This window comes from Pelobates fuscus, chromosome 1 (genome assembly GCF_036172605.1).
Source record: "Pelobates fuscus isolate aPelFus1 chromosome 1, aPelFus1.pri, whole genome shotgun sequence".
Classification (NCBI taxonomy): domain Eukaryota; kingdom Metazoa; phylum Chordata; class Amphibia; order Anura; family Pelobatidae; genus Pelobates; species Pelobates fuscus.
This window is the reverse complement of record NC_086317.1, coordinates 268234122-268255803: the sequence shown is the minus strand read 5'-3', so window position 1 is coordinate 268255803 and position 21682 is coordinate 268234122.

Here is a 21682-nt window from a genome sequence, read left to right as displayed (position 1 = left end):
TTACTTTGTTTACCTCATTGTCCTGGCACATACGTTAAGTACCAATTGATGCTTTTTCCATAATGATCATTAATTTATTGTGATGCCTTTCTTCTCTCTTTTGTCTTACTATAATTGTCTAAAAATGTACACACACACATATGGTTTTATGGCACTAGAATTTAAGTTCTTTCTGTTCTCGATGTCACATTTTTCTCCTTTAACTTTTTTTGCACTAAAGACTTTTTTATTCTTTTTTTTTCCTAAAGACTTTTTGACTTAAAATTCTTACTGAGAATAAATAACTGCAAGTAACCCTAAGTACATATTTCCACTCTCCCCCGCAAGTGGAACACAATAGGTCTTTACTATGCAAATTAACAAAATGGATATATATCATGTATTGTTTGTAGGACAGTAAAGACAAGAGAAACACCTATTATCACCATGCATTCACCACTTCTACTGTAGTTGATATAATTTTCACAACGTACATGCTACCCCCAGGTAATATATCATCTTGAGACAGTGAGGATCTCTGCCTTGTTCTATAGCAGATTTCTAACTGTAATTGTAACTCTAACATGCACTATGGCAAACACACAGCACCTGCATTATTTCTCACAATGCATTCAAAATAAAATAGCACTAAAGCTCTGCACATAGAAAATACTAATTATTAATTAAAGTGTATTATTAAACTGTATATTTATGCAAATTTAAGCGATTATAGTCATTTATATTAACAGATGATAGTATGTATGTAAATGTACTTTGATGTTCTCGTTTCTTTGTAATCTCAACAATTTATAGGAGAGCATTTAAATGAAATGAGAATTGTATTTTGTACTTTACTTATTTATGTAAAGGTTATTAATCCTGTTGAAGTTAGCACATTCTTCTGTTCTCAATCAGATAATGATCCATTTAATAATAATACATATAAATCCCCATAGTAACCAAGGCAAATAGAAAAATTCAGAAAACGGCTGTGACTTCAAAGAATCACTAAACCACAATATGCTCAATTATCTGCCATTTATGAGTTTAATTACTGTGTTTATGCAGTCCTAGACACACCCCACTGCATGTGACTTACACAGCCTTCTTAAACACTTCCTGTAAAGTACTAACTAATGTTTACATTTCCTTTATTGCAAATTCTGTTTAATTTAAAATGTCTTATCTACTGCTCTGTTAATAGCTTGCTATACCTTGCAGGAGCCTCCTGTATGTAATTAACATTCAATTGACTGAGCAGTAGATAAACACTTTTGCAAAACGTTACATCTGATTGAAAATGAAACCATTTTGTTTTCATAGTGTCAGCCACAGCCAGGGGAGGTGTGGGTAGGGATGCATAAACAGAAACATTTAACTCCTAAATGGCAGAGAAGTGAGCAGTAAAACTTCAGAGGTATGATCTATAAACAAAAATTACTTCATTAAGCTAAATTTGTTTTGGTGACTATAGTGTTCCTTTAAATTTGAAAGTCACTTTGACTTCACATTGCATTTTCACTTTTGTGAATGACTCTTTAATTAGATTCAGGTTTCAGGTGTTAAGCCTAATTTTTATTATTATTTTTTCCCTTAAAAAGTGTTTTTGATCAATGCAATATGTAGGTGTCTTCTAAGATTATTAAGGTAAGTGCCAGAAGTGAAAGGTAGCCATTATATAGCATTCCGCCTGCTACTGAATTAGAGTCCTCATCATAAAGTTACATCATAAATGTAACTTTATAAATTCACATTTCTGAAACAGTTGTAGAGCTGTCATGTACATTTAATTATTGTAATTTTGTGGCTCTATGCAATGCAAGTGAATTTTTACACGCATGCTATTAATTCAGTGAAGATTAAAGTTTGAAGATGAATAGGCAGTTAGTATATTTGTGTCTGTCAGTCAGAGATTCACTAAATATTGCTACTATTTAACCCTGTTCCCATTATATTGCAACCAAGTAAATTTAGATCCCCATTTAAAGGGCTGAATGCAGTGCTCACTGATATTTCAGTCCAGAGTGACTAAATATGGTCCCAGATGACATGGGGAGTCCTGGTTATACCTGTTACCTGGGTCTCCCTGGTGTGAGTAGCGATTTAACATTGCTTGTACCACGTTTCAGCCAAGAAAAAAATAAATCCCTCTTTAAAGGGCTGTTTGCATCACTTGCTGGGGCCACTAAATATGGCCCCAGTAGACAAAGGGGATTGATACCTGGGACTCTCTGGTGCGAGCATAGATTTTATCCTGCGCACATCCAAACTGCAGAACATTACTAATTAAGCTAAAGTCCACTCTGTGGAGCTTTGGCATGGAATATTCTAAAATTTTCAAGGGGTTAATGGGGATTTGCCACTTCTCTGGCACAACAGCATGAAAGACCGTATTTGCACAAGGTTGGATGCCGAGCTACTTATGTCATGTTCCTCATCCTCAGTGATCTCTCTGAAGGTATATTCTTCCCCCCAGCCACGTACAACACCACGGGTACCAGACAGGTGACAACGAGCACCCTGGGATGCCTGTTGTGGTTGATCTTCCTCCTCCTCCTCAAAGCCACATTCCTCCTCTGACTCCTCTTCCTCACAATCCTCTTCCAGCGTTGCCGCAGGTCCAGCAAGCGATGCTGATAAGGCTGTTTATGATGGTGATGGTGACCACAACTCTTCCTCTTCACGCTCATCTACGGCCTGATCCAGCACTCTCTTCGCAGGGCACGCTCCAGGAAGAAAACACATGGTATGATGTCGCTGATGGTGCCTTCGGTGTGACTGACTAGGTTTGTCACCTCCTCAAAAGGACGCATGAGCCTACAGGCATTGCGCATGAGCGTCCAGTAACGGGCAAAAAAATCCCAGCTCCGCAGAGGCTTTCCTAGCACCCCAGTCACACAAATACTTGTTAGTGCGCCATGGCCATGGCCGTGTAGGAACGCCTGAAATGGCCACACACCTTCCTGGCCTGCTTAAGGACGTCCTGTAAGCCTGGGTACTTAAGCACAAAGCATTGTACGATCAGATTACACACATGTGCCATGCACGGCACATGTGTCAACTTGCCCAAATTCAATGCCGCCAACAAATTTCTTCCGTTGTCACAAACCACTTTGCCGATCTCCAGTTGGTGCAGAGTCAGCCACTGATTTACCTGTGCGTTCAGGGCGGACAGGAGTGCTGGTCCGGTGTGACTCTCTGCTTTCAGGCAAGTCAACCCCAAGACGGCGTGACACTGCCGTATCTGGGATGTGGAATAGTACCTGGGGAGCTGGGGGTGATGTGGAGGAAGACGCAGCAGCAGAAGAGGACTCAGCCGACGGGGTTATGGAAGAGGATGGAGTAGGAGGAGTAGAGGAGGTGGCAGCAGGCCTGCCTGCAAGTCGTGGCGGTGTCACCAACTCCTCTGCAGAGCCACGCATTCCATGCTTGGCAGCCGTCAGCAGGTTTACCCAATGCGCAGTGTAGGTGATATACCTGCCCTGACCATGCTTTGCAGACCAGTTATCAGTGGTCAGATTGATCCTTGCCCCAACACTGTGTGCCAGACATGCCATTACTTCATTTTGCACAATCGAGTACAGGTTGGGAATTGCCTTTTGTGCAAATACATTTCGGCCGGGTACCTTCCACTGTGGTGTCCCAATAGCTACAAATTATTTTAACGCCTCAGACTCCACCAGCTTGTATGGTAAAACCTGGCGGGCTAAGATTTCAGTCAAGCCAGCTGTCAGACGCCGGGCAAGGGGGAGACTTTGTGACATTGGCTTCTTACGCTCAAACATGTCCTTGACAGATACCTAAATGTGGGTAGATGAGCAGGAACTGCTTAAGGCGAGAGCCGGAGTGGCGGATGGTTGAGAGGGGGCAAGGAGGACAGCAGTGGTTGACGTGGCTGAAGATGCTGGACCAGGAGGAGGATGGCGGCTTTGAGTTTGTGTACTGCTTGTACTCATGTGTTGATCCCATAGGTGTTTGTGATGTGCGATCATGTGCCTTCGCAAATCAGTTGTACCTAGGTGGGTGTTGGACTTCCCACGACTCAGTTTCTTTTGGCACAGGTTGCAAATGGCATCGCTGTTGTCAGAGGCAGACACACAAAAAAAATGCCACACTGCTGAGCTCTGCAATGACGGCATTCTGGTGGTGGCAACAGCATGCGTTGATTGGCGTGCTGTCTGGCTGACCCCAGGTGCCGATGCATGCTGTCTGACTGTGCCACTAGCTCCTTGCGACAACCTCCCCCTGCTTCCAACTTGTCTCCTCCTCCTCCTCTCTGTCTCCCACTCTGAAGTTTCCCCCTCTTCTTCTTCTCTTCTAGCGGGCACCCATGTGACATCCACGGACGCATTGTCATCATCAACCGCTTCACTTGTATCTGACAACTCAGCAAAGGAAGCAGCAGCGGGTACAACATCATCATCTTCACACCGCACGTCCATGTGTGTAATGCTGCCTGACTGAGACATATCCCTGTAATCTACATCCTCTGGCAATAATGCTTGTGCATCACTCATTTCTACCAACTGATGTGTAAATAACTCCTCTGACATACCAAGTGAAGCGGCTGTGGTGCTAGTGTTGGTGGTCGCGGCAGGCGGGCGAGTGGTAACTTGAGAGGTGCCCGAAGCTAAGCTTCCGAGCGGAAGCTGTAGAAGATTGGGTGTCCTGTGTTAGCCAGTCAACTATGTCCTCAGAACTTTTCGAGTTCAGGGTATGTGGCCTCTGAACACTGGGCATTATTCTAGGGCCAAAAGGAATCACAGCACCATGACCACGACGGCCCCTGCGGGGTGGCCTGCCTCTGCCTGTCATTTTTTTTCAATTAGTGGTACTATGCGTGAAAGCTACTGTGACAACAGATATGAGTGGCACTGTGCACTGGCAGAAGTTGGCAGAGTAGACGCTGTAGGCCTGACACACACGCTTGCAGACATCAAACTGCTATTCAATCTATTACAGTCAAAATTCTATTTTTTTTAAAAATGTACACTACTGTTACACCAGATATGAGTTGCACTGGTGTGACACTGTGCCCTGGCAGGCCCTGAAACGCACACGTGTGAAGGAAACTGACTGCTATTATATTACAGTCCAAAACGTTTTTTTTTGTTAAATGCAAGCTATTGTGACACCAGATATGAGTGGTGGCACTGGGCAAGTGGGCACAGTATACGCTGTGAGCCTGACACACACGCTGGGAGACAACTAACTGCTATTCAATCTATTAAAGTCAAAATTCTATTTTTTTTTTTTAATGTACATTACTGTTACACCTGATATGAGTTGCACTGGTGTGACAATGTGCCCTGGCAGGCCCTGAAACGCACACGTGTGAAGGAAACTGACTGCTATTATATTACAGTCAAAAAAGTTCTGTTTCTTTTAAATGCAAGCTATTGTGACACCAGTGAGTGCGTGGTGGCACTGGGCAAGTGGGCACAGTATACGCTGTGAGCCTGACACACACGCTGGCAGGCAGGCAACTGCAATTGGATTACACAGGAAAATAAAAAAAAGCAGACTGATGTTCTAGCCCTAAAAAGGGCTTTTTGGGGTGCTGTCCTTTCAGCAGAGATCAGATGAGTCCTTCAGGACTGTAGTGGACACTGAATACACTAGCCTAGCTATCAATTTCCCTATTAAATAAGCAGCAGCTACACTGTACCGCCTCTCACTAAGAATGCAGCTTCAGAATGAATCTAAAATGGATGCTGTCCAGGAGGTGGGAGGGTCTGGGAGGGAGGGTCTGCTGCTGATTGGCTGGAATGTGAGGTACAGGGTCAAAGTTTCCTCAATGATGACGAATAGGGGCGGACCGAACATCGCATATGTTCGCCCGCTGTGGCGAACGCGAACAAGCTATGTTCGCCAGGAACTATTCGCCAGCGAACCGTTTGGGACATCACTACTAATCACTAATAATCATTGTGTATCAGAGCCTCTGAGATGTATTTGCCTTGCCTGATATTACCTATTATAAAATTGTTTTATAACTATGTATGCCATGCCATTATAACACTATGTTCATTCTCTGTGTTGAACGATGCTGTTGTGGCGTAGTCGGCCTGTATGTTCTCTGAGCACAACAAAAATAAAGAATTTAGACAAAATGTAAAAAAGTATATCCAGATCGTACCATGCCCTGAGATCTTGTGAACACTCAATGGCGTAGACCATACAGAGGAGTCAGTTCAGAAAATGTCCAAAGTTTATTAAAGGGACACTATAGTCACCAAAATAACTTTAGCTTAATGAAGCAGTTTTGGTGCAAAGATCATGACCCTCCAGTCTCAATGCTCAATTATCTGCCATTTAGGAGTTAAGTAACTTTGTTGATTAACCCTAATCACACCTCCCTGCATGTGACTTGCACAGTCTTCCTAAACACTTCCTGTAAAGTGTCATCTAAAGTTTATCCTTCCTTTATTGCAAGTTCTGTTTAATTTAGATTTTCTTATCCCCTGCTTTATTAATAGCTTGCTAGACCATGCAAGAGGCTCCTGTATGTGATTAAAGTTCAAATTACAGAGAAAGAGATAAACTTGTCTAAGGTAAATTAAAAAAGTGAAACCATTTTTTTTCATGCAGGCTGTGTCAATCAGAGCCAAGGGAGGTGTGACAAGGGCTGCATAAATAGAAACAAAGTGATTTAACTCCTAAGAGGCAGTGAATTGAGCAATGAAACCTGAGAGGCATGATCTATACACTAATACTGCTTCATTAAGCTAAAGTTGTGTAGGTGACTATAGTGTTCCTTTAAACCGAACAAAGCTTATACGGCAAAATGCAATAAGTGAAGTCTAGGGAGATTTTAATTAATTATAAATCAAATATTGACAACAATTAATTAACCGCATGCAAAGGATAGTGCAAATTGCATTACATAGGAATGCAGCAAATCATTGATCAAAAATGTATCTAGGGGGCATGTGCTATTTTGGGTCTCTGTTCTATCATCAAAGCTAGGATTCATGATATTCTTGCAATGTTAGCTTATGATGCATCTTTACAAAATGTAACCCTTTCAATTAACCATGCAACCACAGCTTTAACACCAAACTTGCATCATTATATTTGTACAAACACATTATGCATTAACACATGCTCCAGTCGTAATATCCCTATACTGTGCTGTAATGATTTGACATACTACAATTGTTATGAATAGCAACAGGAGACTCAAGGATAACAAATACATTTTGTTTGAATCACATCCAAGTAGGAGCCTAACATGGGTTGCAACCGTTTTGTGCTCTCCCTGCAAAACCCCTGGCACTGATAATAATGATTGACAGGGAGCTAAGATGTCAGTGCTCAGTTACAACATACACCAATGTTGAGTTCTACATTAAATTATTTTTACACTTCACAAATACATATTTGTTAAATATAGGGGATAGTTACATATATTAAAAATCCTGGGAATGACAGTTTAACATGAAAATATAATTTACTTTTGAGTTGTTTACAATCAGATAAAACTTACAACAACAATAATAATAGTTATGTAAATACCTACATTTTGATTGACCTTAATAGCCTGTTAAACACAAGGAAAGGTGTCTTAACACTTTTCCCTCATTTATCCTTTTAGTGAAATATTTTCTATCTGTCCACATTAAGCCATAAATGTTGAGAAAGCACCAAGAGAGTGTGAAACGCATTCAGGGCTTTATCACTCAATCTTTTCTCTAGGGTAGTGGTGAGGGTGGTCTCTCCCTTATCTGGCAGCTGCAGGTAGTATGTTTTTTTGTTATATATATTGTTTTTCATTTATTTTTTTTACACTTCAGATTTTCCTATATCCCATAGACAAGGTACCAAGAGCAGCCAGTGAATTACTTTCATTTGACAGGGACCGAACACATCACAAGAAAATTGTGGTATACAGACCCATGATCGAGCAGTTCTTTCCAACTTCACAGTCACCAGGACATACCCTGCATCATTACCAATGAAATGACAGATGCTCGATTACTATTCTTTCCCTGACATACCCTGTTATAATACTACACAGTTCTTCTTTTTTAAGAATCAATACAATCATTCATCCCTCTCACCCAATAGATTTCCTCTATGGTTATGACATGCATGGATAGGCGTGTCCAATAAAAAGACAGGGGTGGTCGTTACAATTTTGATTGTTTCTGGAGGGAACCTAAATGACACACCTCCAGATTTCATTGGTCTCCATTCCATTTAAATTACGACTCCGTATGGTAAGGTTTCATCTTTGCCTCAGACGAAGGCGCTTAAGCAGCGCCGAAACACGTGTCCGGCAGGCTTTTCATTTAGATTTTAAATTGCATGATTTTGCTATTACATGACGAAAAGTCATGATTTTATTAAAGACACGGAGGCGAGTATTGCATATCCCTTTCTTTACTGTTGACAAATAGCAGCAAAGGAAACATACAGAATGAAAAAAAGAATGAACATGTGATAACGTAGGCCCCTCCCCCTCAGGTCCCAGTATAACAGGCAGCACTTCCCTTCCATTTCCCTCTTTCTGCAGATGCGACCAAAGAACAATGTCCATAACTAGAGTAATGCGAGAATAAAGTCCCAAGGTAATAACAGAAAAAAACCGAGGAGGTATAACATCACAAACTGGGAAGTGTGGCCGTAGAATTCATAGGACCGATGGAGGACAGCGGGAGGAGGCCAATAAACCGGACCCTTGCTAGACGTCTTGCCAGATTAAGCTGTGGAGACATAAAGGACAGGAGCCAACAGGTGAAAGTCGATACTTGTAACTAGTACAAGGTTACGCCAGTGAGAACAAAGACCCTTGTATATACAATCCCACAAAACAATCAATGTTAACATATCCAGTAATATTGAAAACAACAAGTATAAGGACGGCCCCACTTACCGTCCCAAACTATAACATGTGGTGTATCGTGGTATGAGTAATATGGGTGGGGAGATATATACTTACCAGCGTGAGAGTAACAAAAGGGTGGGGCAATACTCGCCTCCGTGTCTTTAATAAAATCATGACTTTTCGTCATGTAATAGCAAAATCATGCAATTTTATAACAAGACACGGAGGCTCATATTGCAAGTTTAAAGCTGATCCATTATTACAGCGAATGTGTGTGGGGCCGGCCGAAAGTAGAATTCTCGGAAGGTAGATTCCCTAGACCAATCAGCTGTTCTCATAATGTCTTCTAGGCGGGCGCCCGCAGACATCATAGAAGAGGCCGAAGCCCCTCGTACTGAGTGGGCGCCGAACACTGTAGTGTCAATGCCCGCTTGGGCCAGCAGCCATTTCACCCAGCGTGATAAGGTAGTGCTGGAAACTGGGTGAAAAGGGGGGCGGAAGGATAAGAACAACTGACGGGAGGCAGTAGATCGGTGTGGTTCGGTGCGAGATTCGTATTCACGAAGGCAGGTCACTGGGCATAGCGAAGGAGAGGCAGGGAAACTAGGGTAGGATACCGCCTTGATGGAAGTCTTAGTGCGTCTGCTGATGTTAAAAGTTACCCCGTCCGGGGTGTATGACTTGGCATCGACATCCAGTGCACTGACATCCGAGACTCTCTTGCATGAGATGAGACAGAGCAGGCACACCAATTTGGCCGACAGCTGTTTGAGGGAGAGTCCTGCGTTAGCGGGCCAGGATGAGAGGAAAGTCAATACAACTGAAACATCCCAGGTCGTGGAGTAGCGGGGCCTGGGTGGTCTTGAAAATCTAGAGCCCTTGACGAGTCGGCACACTAGAGGGTGTTGTCCCGCGGGGCGGCCCTCGAAGCCTTGGTGAATCGCCGAGATAGCGGAACGGTAAAGGTTAATGGTCCTGTAAGCCTTACCGGCTTCGAAAAGAGACGTCAGGAACTGCAGGATCGTTGTTACAGGGGCCGAAACGGGATCCTCGTTCCGAGCCATGCACCAGCTAGCCCAAGCTCGCCAAGCTGACCCATATGCCCGTCTAGTGCCGGGAGCCCATGCTGCCGCCAATAAGAGTCTAGTTGCGTCCGAAACTCCTTGGATTTCCCAGGGTCCCCGGAGATTCGCCACGCCAGAAGTGGGAGAGAGCCCTCCAGCCGGAGGGGATGATAGCAACCCGTCGGGTCTTGTAGCAGGTCGTGGCGATCCGGCAGGAGTCGAGGGTAGTCCAACGTCATCTCGAGCATTTGGGGAAACCAAGACTGCGTCTCCCAGAATGGGGTGACCATGACTAGCTCCGCCCGGTGTTTGCGGGTCTGCAGGAGTGAGCGAGGGATCATGGAAAATGGGGGAAAGGCATAGAGGAGGCCTCCCTTCCACTCTTGTAGGAAGGCATCCACTGCCTCCGCCATTGGGTCCGGCCTCCAGCTGAAGAAGCGTGGGAGTTGAGTATTGAGCCGGGAGGCGAAAAGGTCTATGGTAAATGGCCCCCAAAGAGATGATATGTTGGAGAACACCTTCCTGGCTAATCTCCAGTCGCTGGTGTCTGAAAGATAACGTGAACCCCAGTCCGCTTGGACGTTGTGCAGGCCAGGTAAGTACTCTGCGTAGACCATCAGGTTCCGTTCCAGGCAGAATTCCCAAAAATCTTTCGCCAACCTGGCCAGGACCGCCGACTGTGTACCACCCAGGTGGTTGACATATCTCACCGCCGAAACATTGTCCATGCGGAGCCGAATACATGATAGGGCACGGTCCTTGGCGAAGCTGCGGATGGCGAAGGAGCCTGCCAGAAGCTCCAGGGCATTGATATGTAGTCGGGTTTCGGACTCCGACCACCGGCCCCCAGTTGAGATGCCCTCGCAGTGGGCTCCCCAACCGTGTAGACTCGCATCCGAGTCGATCGTGAATTCCGGCGTTAAGCCGAAGATGGCTTTGCCATTCCACGCAGACAGGTTGAGAATCCACCATCGCAACTCGTCTTTCGACTCGTTGTCCAGGGAGACTAGGTCTGCGTAGGATGCCCCGGCTCTTAGGTGAGCGATTTTTAGGCGCTGTAGCGCTCGGTAGTGGAGTGGGCCTGGGAACACGGCCTGGATTGAAGAGGCCAGTAGGCCTATGAGGCGTGCCAATTGGCGTAAGGTGAGCTGGGGTCGGATAAGGGCCCTGCGCAATTCTTTGCGGATGGAACGAATCTTGGATATCGGGAGACTCAGCGTCGCTGCCCCCGAATCCACTTGGAAACCTAGGAATTCCAAGCGGGTGGCGGGGGTCAGGCATGACTTCTCCCAGTTGATTATGAAACCTAAGCATGACAGGAGGTTTATGGCTAGTCGTAGGTGTGAGAGGAGGGTGGAGCGCTCCTGAGCCATGAGTAGAATATCGTCTAGGTAGACGATTAGTCGAACACCTCGACTGCGTAGCCAGGCCATAACGGGCCGTAGAAGTTTTGTGAAACACCACGGGGCTGAGGATAGGCCAAAGGGCAGACAGGTGAATCGCCATATTTCGTGTCGCCAGTAAAAGCGTAGGAGGTCCCGAGAGGCCTCCGCTATTGGCACTGTCAGGTACGCGTCTTTTAGGTCTAGTTTCGCTAGCCAGTCTCCGTGGAGGAGGAGATCCCTTAGCAGGTGAATACCCTCCATCTTGAAATGGCGGTACCTGACTACGGCATTGAGGGGGCGCAAATTTATGACTGGCCTCGATTGGCCGCCTTTCTTTTCCACTAGGAAGATATTGCTTATTACGCCCGCAGGGCTGAGGGGTGCTAGTTCGATAGCCCCTTTGAACTGGAGGGATGAAAGTTCTTCGTCGATCCGACCGCGATCCTGGATGGAAAAGCGGATCGGTCGAGGAGGGGGAATGTGTGTAGGGCGGCAGGTGAGTTCTATATGGAAGCCCTGAATAGTGGCCAGTACCCATGGATCTGAAGTGATTTGTGACCAGGCTGGGAAAAAATGTTGGAGTCTGCCCCCTATGTAACCCGGAGAAGAAATGTGTGGTAGAAGGCAACTCACCGTATGGTCGTCTGGAGTTTGGGTTACCCCGAAGGCCTCTGGATCGCCATTGACGTCCACGGGATGGAAAAAACATGGGGCGGGAGGTCTCCTGGTATTGGTGATACTGTTGAAAGGAGCCTCTTCCCGTGCCACGGGATTGGGGATAGTTGCGGCCGGACAGACGGCTCCTGCTTCTGCCGGCCCTGGTAGAGACCCGCCCCTGGAATACTCGCCTCATGGAGGCCTGGGCCTTGTCTAGAGCCGTGAATGCCCCCACAAAACGCCCCAAGTCTTTGATGAAGGAGTCTCCGAAGAGGAGTCCTTGGGCGTCTTTGCCCGCCTCCGTAAGGGCGAGGTTGGCTAGTTTTGGCTCAATTTTGAACAATATGGCTTTACGCCTTTCAATAGACAGGGAGGTATTTACGCTCCCAGCAATACAAATTGCTCTCTGGACCCAACCTCTAAGGTCTTCAGGGTCGACCATGCGGTTCTCCGCTCTGGCGTCTTCCGCCAAGTCAAATAATTTGGCTAAAGGCCCGAATATGTCCAGGTGCTTGTCCTGGCAGGACTTCAAAGCGGACTCTAGTCCTTTACGGGGGTTCCAGCCCAGTTTAGTGAGGAACTGGGTCATTTTTGGATCAACCTCTGGGGTGTCACACACCTTGTTAGGCACCAGAGGCCTAGGACACTCCGCCCTCAATTTGTTGCGGGCCGCCTTGCTAAGGGTTTTCTGACCCAATTTTCCAGATATGTGGCAACGTGGTCGGCTGGGAGCCACTCCGCCGACCTCGGATGATGCAGGTCATCCGGGTCGAAGAGTGGGACCCCCGAAGGATCCACGAGGGATGGCCCCGCAGCCGCAGGGTTCCTGGTCCCCGTCTCGCCTCCGGGCATCTCTGCCTGAGCAGAGGAAAGGAGGTCGAGAGCGCCATCGGCGGAATCCGCATCAGAGTCGGAATCTGACTCGTTCATAGCCTCCTCATTTGACCCGATTTCTGAGTCGGTGCCGCTCTCAATCTGTGCTCTAGCACATTTCCAAAGCCGCGCCCGTTCTGCCTGGCGCGGAAAGGCTCTTTTGCGTGGATGGGACACGCTTTCTGGGGCGACCGAAGGTACGCCAGTCATGGTGTTTCTGGAGGCAGAGGAGTGTTTAGATTTACGGGCAGCCTTTTTGAAGTCCCCTTTAGATACCTCTCCCTGGGGTGTCGAGGTGCCCGAGAGTTGCTCGTCTGAAGGACGGGGCAAGAGGGCTTGTGAAATGGTGTGGGAGAGGGTGGAGGACATAGACCCCATAGCAGCCATAATGGCGTCTGTCACCGAGCGCTGTAGCGCCAGAAACTGTGGTCCATCGGGTTGGGTAGTCCCATCCGCCATAGAAGGCGAAATATCTGAGGTGACAGGGGCCTCAGTTCTGATTGCTGGGGAATCCGACTCCCCAGAGTGAGCGGACCCAGTAGATAGTCTGGGTTTAGGCATGATCAAGGACGTATGGGTTAGTCACCCAAACAAACTAAGCAAAGGAAAAACGCTCTCACCAGGGCCCAGACCAGCGACACACTAAGAGGTAGGGACAGAATGACAGAAAATGGCCGCCGGGAATCTCGCGGGATTCGCGGCACCCGCAAGCTACGCGGAGGAATAATGAAACAAGAAGAAGCGCGCAAAGAGGCGCTCGAGCAGAAGAAACAGACAAGGTTACATAAGCAGGGGAGGTCTGGGCCCTGAGGCTAGTGTATAACGACACAATTACTAACCTTCGAAATAAAAGACTAAATAAATACAAATTAAATAAAAATCCATTAAATTATCAATGAATAGTATATAAGAGAAAATATGGCATGTACTTATCTTTGTGTCAGAGCAGCAAAGAAAGAGGGAAATGGAAGGGAAGTGCTGCCTGTTATACTGGGACCTGAGGGGGAGGGGCCTACGTTATCACATGTTCATTCTTTTTTTCATTCTGTATGTTTCCTTTGCTGCTATTTGTCAACAGTAAAGAAAGGGATATGCAATATGAGCCTCCGTGTCTTGTTATAAAATTCACACTGTTTGTTTCCTTCACTTGGATTATGGTGGGAGGATTGGTGTGGGTAATTGAATGAGGGTAATACCCTCATGCAGCTGAACCTTCTCTCACGCTAACCGGCATCTAGGCAGTCTAGACACTTTAAGCTCTTACATATCGATACATGGATACATAACGATCGATACATGGATACTTTGTACAACATTTAGACACAGAATGCTCTATTTAGCCTGAAGCAATAGCATCAAAGGGCAGACAGTTCTAGCACTATTGATCTTATTATTAATCTAGTTTGATAATTACGGCGTTCTTAATTTAAGCAATTAGAGAGACCAGCTATTTAACTTCACCTATAGCTACAATTTAGGCTGCCATAAAGAGTATCGATAGGGCTTAGTCCCTCTATGTTAGGTGTATCCATAAGATGATCAGATCTAATATAGCTATCACGTACCTTTTGTATATAATAGTCCCAAGAAGGTACATATGTGTATTGTTTGTGAAATCTATGACTAGATATCTTAGCAGTAATACAAGATTTACTACTATAAGTGGTTGTCACGCGATATATGTATCGTTGGTGCAACCTATGACTAGATATCCTGGTACTAAAATAAGATTTACGGTTACAAGTGGCTGTTACTTCCTGCAATTGTAGCAAAGATACGCTTTCAGCGTGTCTTTAATTGTCTATGCAGCTTTGTATAAATTAAGGTTCAGTTGGTTTATTTTTTGGTTTATATATATATATTTTTTTTTACTACTTTACTACTTTGTTGGCACCTATTATATATATATATTTTAAGTATCACAATAAAGGGTATATTTTAATACATACAGGTTCCCCAGGGACTCTTTAGTTTCTACAAATCGTGAGGGTTAACCCCTTTATGGTTGTCCCTATACACACAATCTAGCTCCCTATGAGGGAACTAGTTTCCTTTCTGTCTCATATCTCTAATTTGACTAACATTAAAACAAACACTAGAAAACCGTGAAGTCATAAAACAAAAGGCAATTTCTCAATCACAAGTTATGAAAAATGTTTAGCTCTTTAGTCAACAAATATAGTTAATGGACCTCTACTATGAGAATGGATGTACTCATGACCAAATATAAAAAAATAAATACATTTTAAAAATCACAGTTTAGTAGATATACCTCAAAATAGAACATGCACGTATTTAACTATGCATTTTTGCATTGGAATTTACTTAAAAACAGCACGTGAAAGCTGCAGATCTATTGTATGCTGCTTTTGCAAGCCCTTTCCTTCTAAACCTGCCTTGCCTTTCTGTGTCTGTCCAATCCCAGACTTCCCAATGCAGTTTAATGGGAGGTTTTTGCAAGGCAGGTGCTCTAGGTAATCGCAGCCAGAAGAGAATTTGTTTTTGTGACATTTTGAATTTCACTAGGAATTAAATATAAATGTTATAAACATATTTCGTTTATTTGCTGCCATTTACTACTGTACGCATTTTAAAGTAAAGATTTGCAATAATAGTGGTTCCTGAAACGAATAGCCATTTCTGCATTACACAGTAAAACATTTTGTAGTGGGAAATGTGCAGATTGAAGTGCTTAATCAGATATCAGAAGATGTGTTGTTAGCTTTAAAGGACAGATAAAGTGTTAGCAGAGAGGCAGATAATGGGAAACACTTTATATGTTATTATAAATCAGATTTTAACAGCGTGGATATTAATATTAGAAATTTCAGCTTTCCTTATATGCAGAGACTCAGAATATGTGTACTGTATTTTCTGTGCAAATTCACATATTTATGTGAGCAAACAATATACACATACCAATATACACACTCTTTTAACCCCTTAACACCGCAGCCAAATATACAAGTTGTGAACGAAACAAAATGTAAACAAAACCTGGCATTTGCGCTATATGTCTGTCCAACCGTAATTCACCTCTTTCATATTAAATGCACCCCCCCTTATTATATATCATTTGATTCAGGGGAAACAGGGCTTTCATTTAATATCAAATATTTAGCTATGAAACATAATTTAATATGAAAAAAATTGGAGAAAATAAGATTTTTAAAATTTTTTTAGTTCTACATGACATTTTAACTGTCAATGTCATAATACTGTTTGCTTTTACTGCAATAAAATACACATATTTGTATTCAGCAAAGTCTCACGTGTAAAACATTACCCCCTATGTACAGGTTTTATGGTGTTTTGGGAAGTTACAGGGTCAAATATAGCGTGTTACATTTGAAATTGAAATTCGCCAGATTGGTTACGTTGCCTTTGAGACTGTATAGTAGCCCAGGAAATACATTTACACCCATAATGGCATACCATTTGCAATAGTAGACGAACCAAGGTATTGCAAATGGGGTATGTCCAGTCTTTTTTAGTAGCCATTTGGTCACAAACACTGGCCAAAGTTAGCGTTAGTATTTGTTTGTGTGTGAAAAATGCAAAAAAAGCCAATTTTGCCCAGTGTTTGTGACTAAGTGGCTACTAAAAAAGACTGGACATACCCCATTTGCAATACCTTGGGTTGTCTACTATTGCAAATAGTATGCAATCATAGGGGTAATTTTCATACTTGGGCTACCATAGGGTCATAAATGCAACATAAGCAATCTGGCGAATTTTAAAGTGAAAAAAATGAAACACAAACCTTATATTTGACGCTGTAATTTTTGAAAACACCATAAAACCTGTACATGAGGGGTACTGTTGTACTCGGGAGACTTCGCTGAACACAAATATTTGTGTTTCAAAACAGTAAAAAGTATTGCAGCAATAATATCGTCCGTGTAAGTGCTGTTTGTGCATGAAAAATTCAAAAAACGTCACTTTTACTGGCGATATCATCGTTGTAATATATTTTACTGTTTTGAAACACTAATATTTGTGTTCAACGAAGTCTCCCGAGTAAAACAGTACCCCCCATGTAGTGCTAGCAAATTAAATTCCCTTTACTTTCGACATGGGTTGTCAGGCAGGTCCCGCTAATTGTAATTAATTAGGATACCTAATTATGTAAAATTATTACATAAATATATGTGTAGAATTAATATATGTATACATATACATATGTGTATATATACGTATATATATATTTTTTTAAAATATTTTTATTTATATATAGGTATATATAGTGATATATACGTATATATTTATGTATATAGATATATATATTATTTCGTTCTACGTGTAATTTGATATAAATATATATATATTAATATCACAATACAGTTAGAACAAAATAAAACACATCTATATATTTTTTTATATTTTATTTGTAATTATTTTTTTTATTTTATTTTTTTACGTATTTACATATTTATTTTTTTTATATTATTTATAAATATATATATAACAATAATTATATATATATATATATATATATTTAATCAGTATCAGTCTACGTGTAATTTGATATTAATATATATATATATATATATAAAATTATATATATTAATATTAAAATACACCTAGACAGTGTATGTGTGTGTGTGTATATGTGTATATATATATATACTTAGATCATATATATATAATATATATATATATATATGATCTAAGTATATTTATATATTTTTTTACACTTATTTTATTTTATTTTAATTTGATTTCAGCCAGCAGGGGGACTAACTGTCATTACAGTTAGTCCCCCTTCTGGCAATGCCTGAGCCAGCTATACCGGCCATGTGATTGTGAGGTCCTCGCAAGGACCTCACTCTCACATGACCGGGAGGGACCAGAGGAGGAAGATCTGCCGCGGGGGGGCTCCCTGGGAGTCCCCCCAACCGCGAATGCCGGCGTGGGACCGCCGGTGACCGGGTAAGTAAAAAACAACCGGAGGGCGTACATTTACGTCCTGCGGCGTTTAGAGACGCTTTTAAAAGGACGTAAATATACGTCCTCCAGACTTAAGGGGTTAAAGAGACAATCTAAGCACCAACACAACTTTACTTTAAAGGGATACTCTAAGTATTAACCCCTTAACACCGTTATGGCGTTCTATGCCTTCCCGCATATAACTCGCTTTAAAGCTGTTGCGGCGGCATAGAATGCTGTAACGGGTTTGACCCCTGGAGACTTACCTTCCTGCTCAGCCTTACCTTACCTGACAGCTCAGGCAGTCCTCCCATGGCAAATCAGGCCCCCGTGGGCCATATGATCTCTCTCAAAGAGCTATCACATGGCAGGCATAATGGGAATAAATAATGATTACACAAATTAAAATAATTAAATGTATGTGTGTATATATAATATATATCATATATATGTGATTTCATACTGAGTGTATTTTAATATAACAAAGGGCACAGGAAGGGGAGGGTGGGGGGTAACAAAGGGCACAGGAGGGGAGGGGGGGTAACAAATGGCACAGGAGGGGAGGGGGCTAAGAGGTCACAGGAAGGGGAGGGGGGGTAACAAAGGGCACAGGAGGGGAGGGGGCTAAGAGGTCACAGGAAGGGGAGGGGGTAACAAAGGGCACAGGAGGGGAGGGGGCTAAGAGGTCACAGGAAGGGGAGGTGGCTAAAGAGGGCACGGGAGGGGGCTAAAGAGGGAACAGGAAGGGAGGGTGCTACATAAGGGCACAGGAGGGGAAGGGGCTAAAAAGCACACAGGAGGACAGGGGGCAAAATAGGGCACAGAAGGGGAGGGGCACCTATCAGTCTGCCCACCCACCCACACAGGTAACAACAAGTATGTATGTCAGTGGGAGTGTGTCTGTCTGTGTCATGCTGTGTGTGTGTCTGTCTGTGTCACGCTGTGTGTGTTTGTGTCATGCTGTGTGTGTGTGTCATGCTGTGTGTGTGGCATGATGATCTCAGCCAATCCGCACTGACACAGGAAGCGCCTCTAGTGACCATCTGAGTGTCTGTCACTAGAGGTGTCACTAGGAAGCAATGTAAACACTGCATTTTCTCTGAAAAGTCAGTGTTTACATTCAAAAGCCTGCAGGGACAGGCTATAGACACCAGAACCACTACATTAAGCTGTGTGTGTGTGCGCCTGCTAGTGAGTTTGCTTGCTTGCATGTGTGTGTGTGTCTGCTAGTGAGTGAGCTTGTGTTTTTATGTCAATGAGCTTATGTATATTAGTGAAATTGTTTGTCTATGAGGCTGTGTATCAATGAGCTTGTGTGTGTCAGTGAGATTGTCTGTGTCTGCATGTGAGTATGCTTACTGTATAATTAAATGTTTTACTCTGAAAGGACCAATATATTATATTAGAAAAAGCAATATATATATATATATATATATATATATATATATATATATATATACATACATATATATATATATATATATATATATGTGTATATATCTATATCTATATATATATATATATATATATAATTACTCAATCATCTGGGGTGGCAAGACATAGCCTTACATATTACATGCGACAATATATGGCGCAATGACTTATGGGGCTGGCATAGATTTTTTTTCCCAGGGCTGCTTTGTATCCCCAGTCCGGCTCTGCCTGTAAGGGAGGAGAAGATACAGTTGCAGCTACTGAAATTGTTGGGGAAGCAGGGACTTCTTCCTGCTTCCCCCTTCCTGTGCAGCACTGGCTTCTGGGCGCACTTAGCTCAGTCCCCACCACCCCTCACACTCGGTAAGTCCCGCCCATATTATCATGTGTTTTTGGGATAGTTCTGGGTGGAGACAATTGAAATCCTTCACCCGGGTAGCAGGTGCACACACTTTAATTCTGGTCATGTGTGAGCTGTGCTGTCCGCATGGCGCCCCCTACTGCCATAGCACCCACATCTCACACACCCCTAAGGCTGGCCCTGGATAAAGGAAAAGCACACGCATAAAAATATATTTTTACATTTTATAAGGCTAAGGGGATTCAGTTTCACCATATGGCCTTATTGTGTTAAGCCCACAACTACTTCACAATGCCCCAATATTAGGGGGCCCTACACAAATTCCAACATAGGAGACAAACTAAATAGTGCAAATGCTAAATAAGCAAAAGTGTATTTTAATAATCTGTTGTGACTGATATTTTTGAATAGCAGGTGTTGTATAGTGTTGTAGGATAAGGGGCAAGATTATGATTAAAAGTTTGATAGTAGCAGGTAGCCAGGCCATAAGGATGGAGTGACTTATGGGAAGGTAAAGCAGTAATGGCCATCAGGATGTCCTGGATGCCAAACTATCTAGTCAGGAAGTCACAGTCTGGAGTATTTAACATTGATAATTGTAGAGAAGCTAAGAATATGTAAATTTCCTTTTGACTGGGCCCATGTGTGGAATTATCACTTAAATTCTAAAGTTTCATGTAATATGATGCAAATTGATTAGCTTTAGATTTGTGGTTAACAACTTTAGTGCCGTGTGCAGATATGAGATGTTAAAATTTTAGTATAGCTTAAGGTTTCTTGAGTTGTGAGAGCAAAATAATCCTCTCTATTGCCCTGTGCAAAGAAATTTTCCTTCAACCAACATAGATTGAAATTACTTTTTTGGAGTTGTATTTCTCCCAGTTGATCTTTAATATTGATAATTTGTTTCAACAGTAAACACAAAGGCTTAAAGGACCACTCTAGTGCCAGGAAAACATACTCGTTTTCCTGGCACTAGAGTGCCCTGAGGGTGCCCCCACCCTCAGGGACCCCCTCCCGCCCGGCTCTGGAAAGGGGTTAAATCTTACCTTTTTCCAGTGCTGGGCGGAGAGCTCTCCTCCTGCTCTCCTCCTCCGATCCGCCTCTTCTCCTCCCCGTCGGCTGAATGCGCACGCGCGGCAAGAGCTGCGCGCGCATTCAGCCGGTCACATAGGAAAGCATTCACAATGCTTTCCTATGGACGCTGGCGTGCTCTCACTGTGAAAATCACAGTGAGAAGCACGCAAGCGCCTCTAGCGGCTGTCAATGAGACAGCCTCTAGAGGACATAGGGGGAAGGCTTAACCCATTCATAAACATAGCAGTTTCTCTGAAACTGCTATGTTTATGAAAAAATGGGTTAACCCTAGAAGGACCTGGCACTCAGACCACTTCATTAAGCTGAAGTGGTCTGGGTGCCTAGAGTGGTCCTTTAAGTTTGTTACAGGCTTGTAGATCCTGAAACAAGGAGGAATACATTAGCAGATCCTCTTTAATGGAAGCGACCAAAACCGCATCTGAAAATAATTGTTAACTGAGATGTCAAAACCTGGAGCCTCTAGAAGGAAATGAAGTAATAAGTGCATATTTTAACCATGTGAGCTTCCCTATATAGATGTTGCCTGTATCATTAGAATATTGGGTGTTTGAATTTAGAAATCTGGCAATACAGGTATAAGAATTATAAACATGGGAATGAAAAGTGTACTCACATTCTGTACCATCAGGGCCGGCCTTAGGCAATTAGGTGCCCTGTGCGAAAAGTCTACACGGCGCCCCCCCACCTCCCCACCAAATGCCTGAATACAGTAACACACACAGGCAACAGGGATGTGTATATAGCGAGGCAAACAAGGCATCTGCCTTCCTTGGGGGCTCAAGAGCTGGCCGGCTGGGCACTTTTTAGCCCACCCTCCCCCCCCCCCGAGGCTGGCAGCGGGCAGCGAAGGAGCATACTCACCTGAGCTCTTCCTGCTCACCTCCCTCTGCGCCGCTTAATGAAGCCGGTAGCCGTAATATGACATCAGTCCGGCTCCCGGCATCACTAAGCGACGCTTACTCAGCCTGTGCGCCCCCTTCCTGCCCGCCCAGCAGCCACAGTGGACTGCAGGTAAGAAATCCACTCCAGCTCTCCCAGGGAGGCTGGTTGGATTTAAAATAAAATTAAAAAA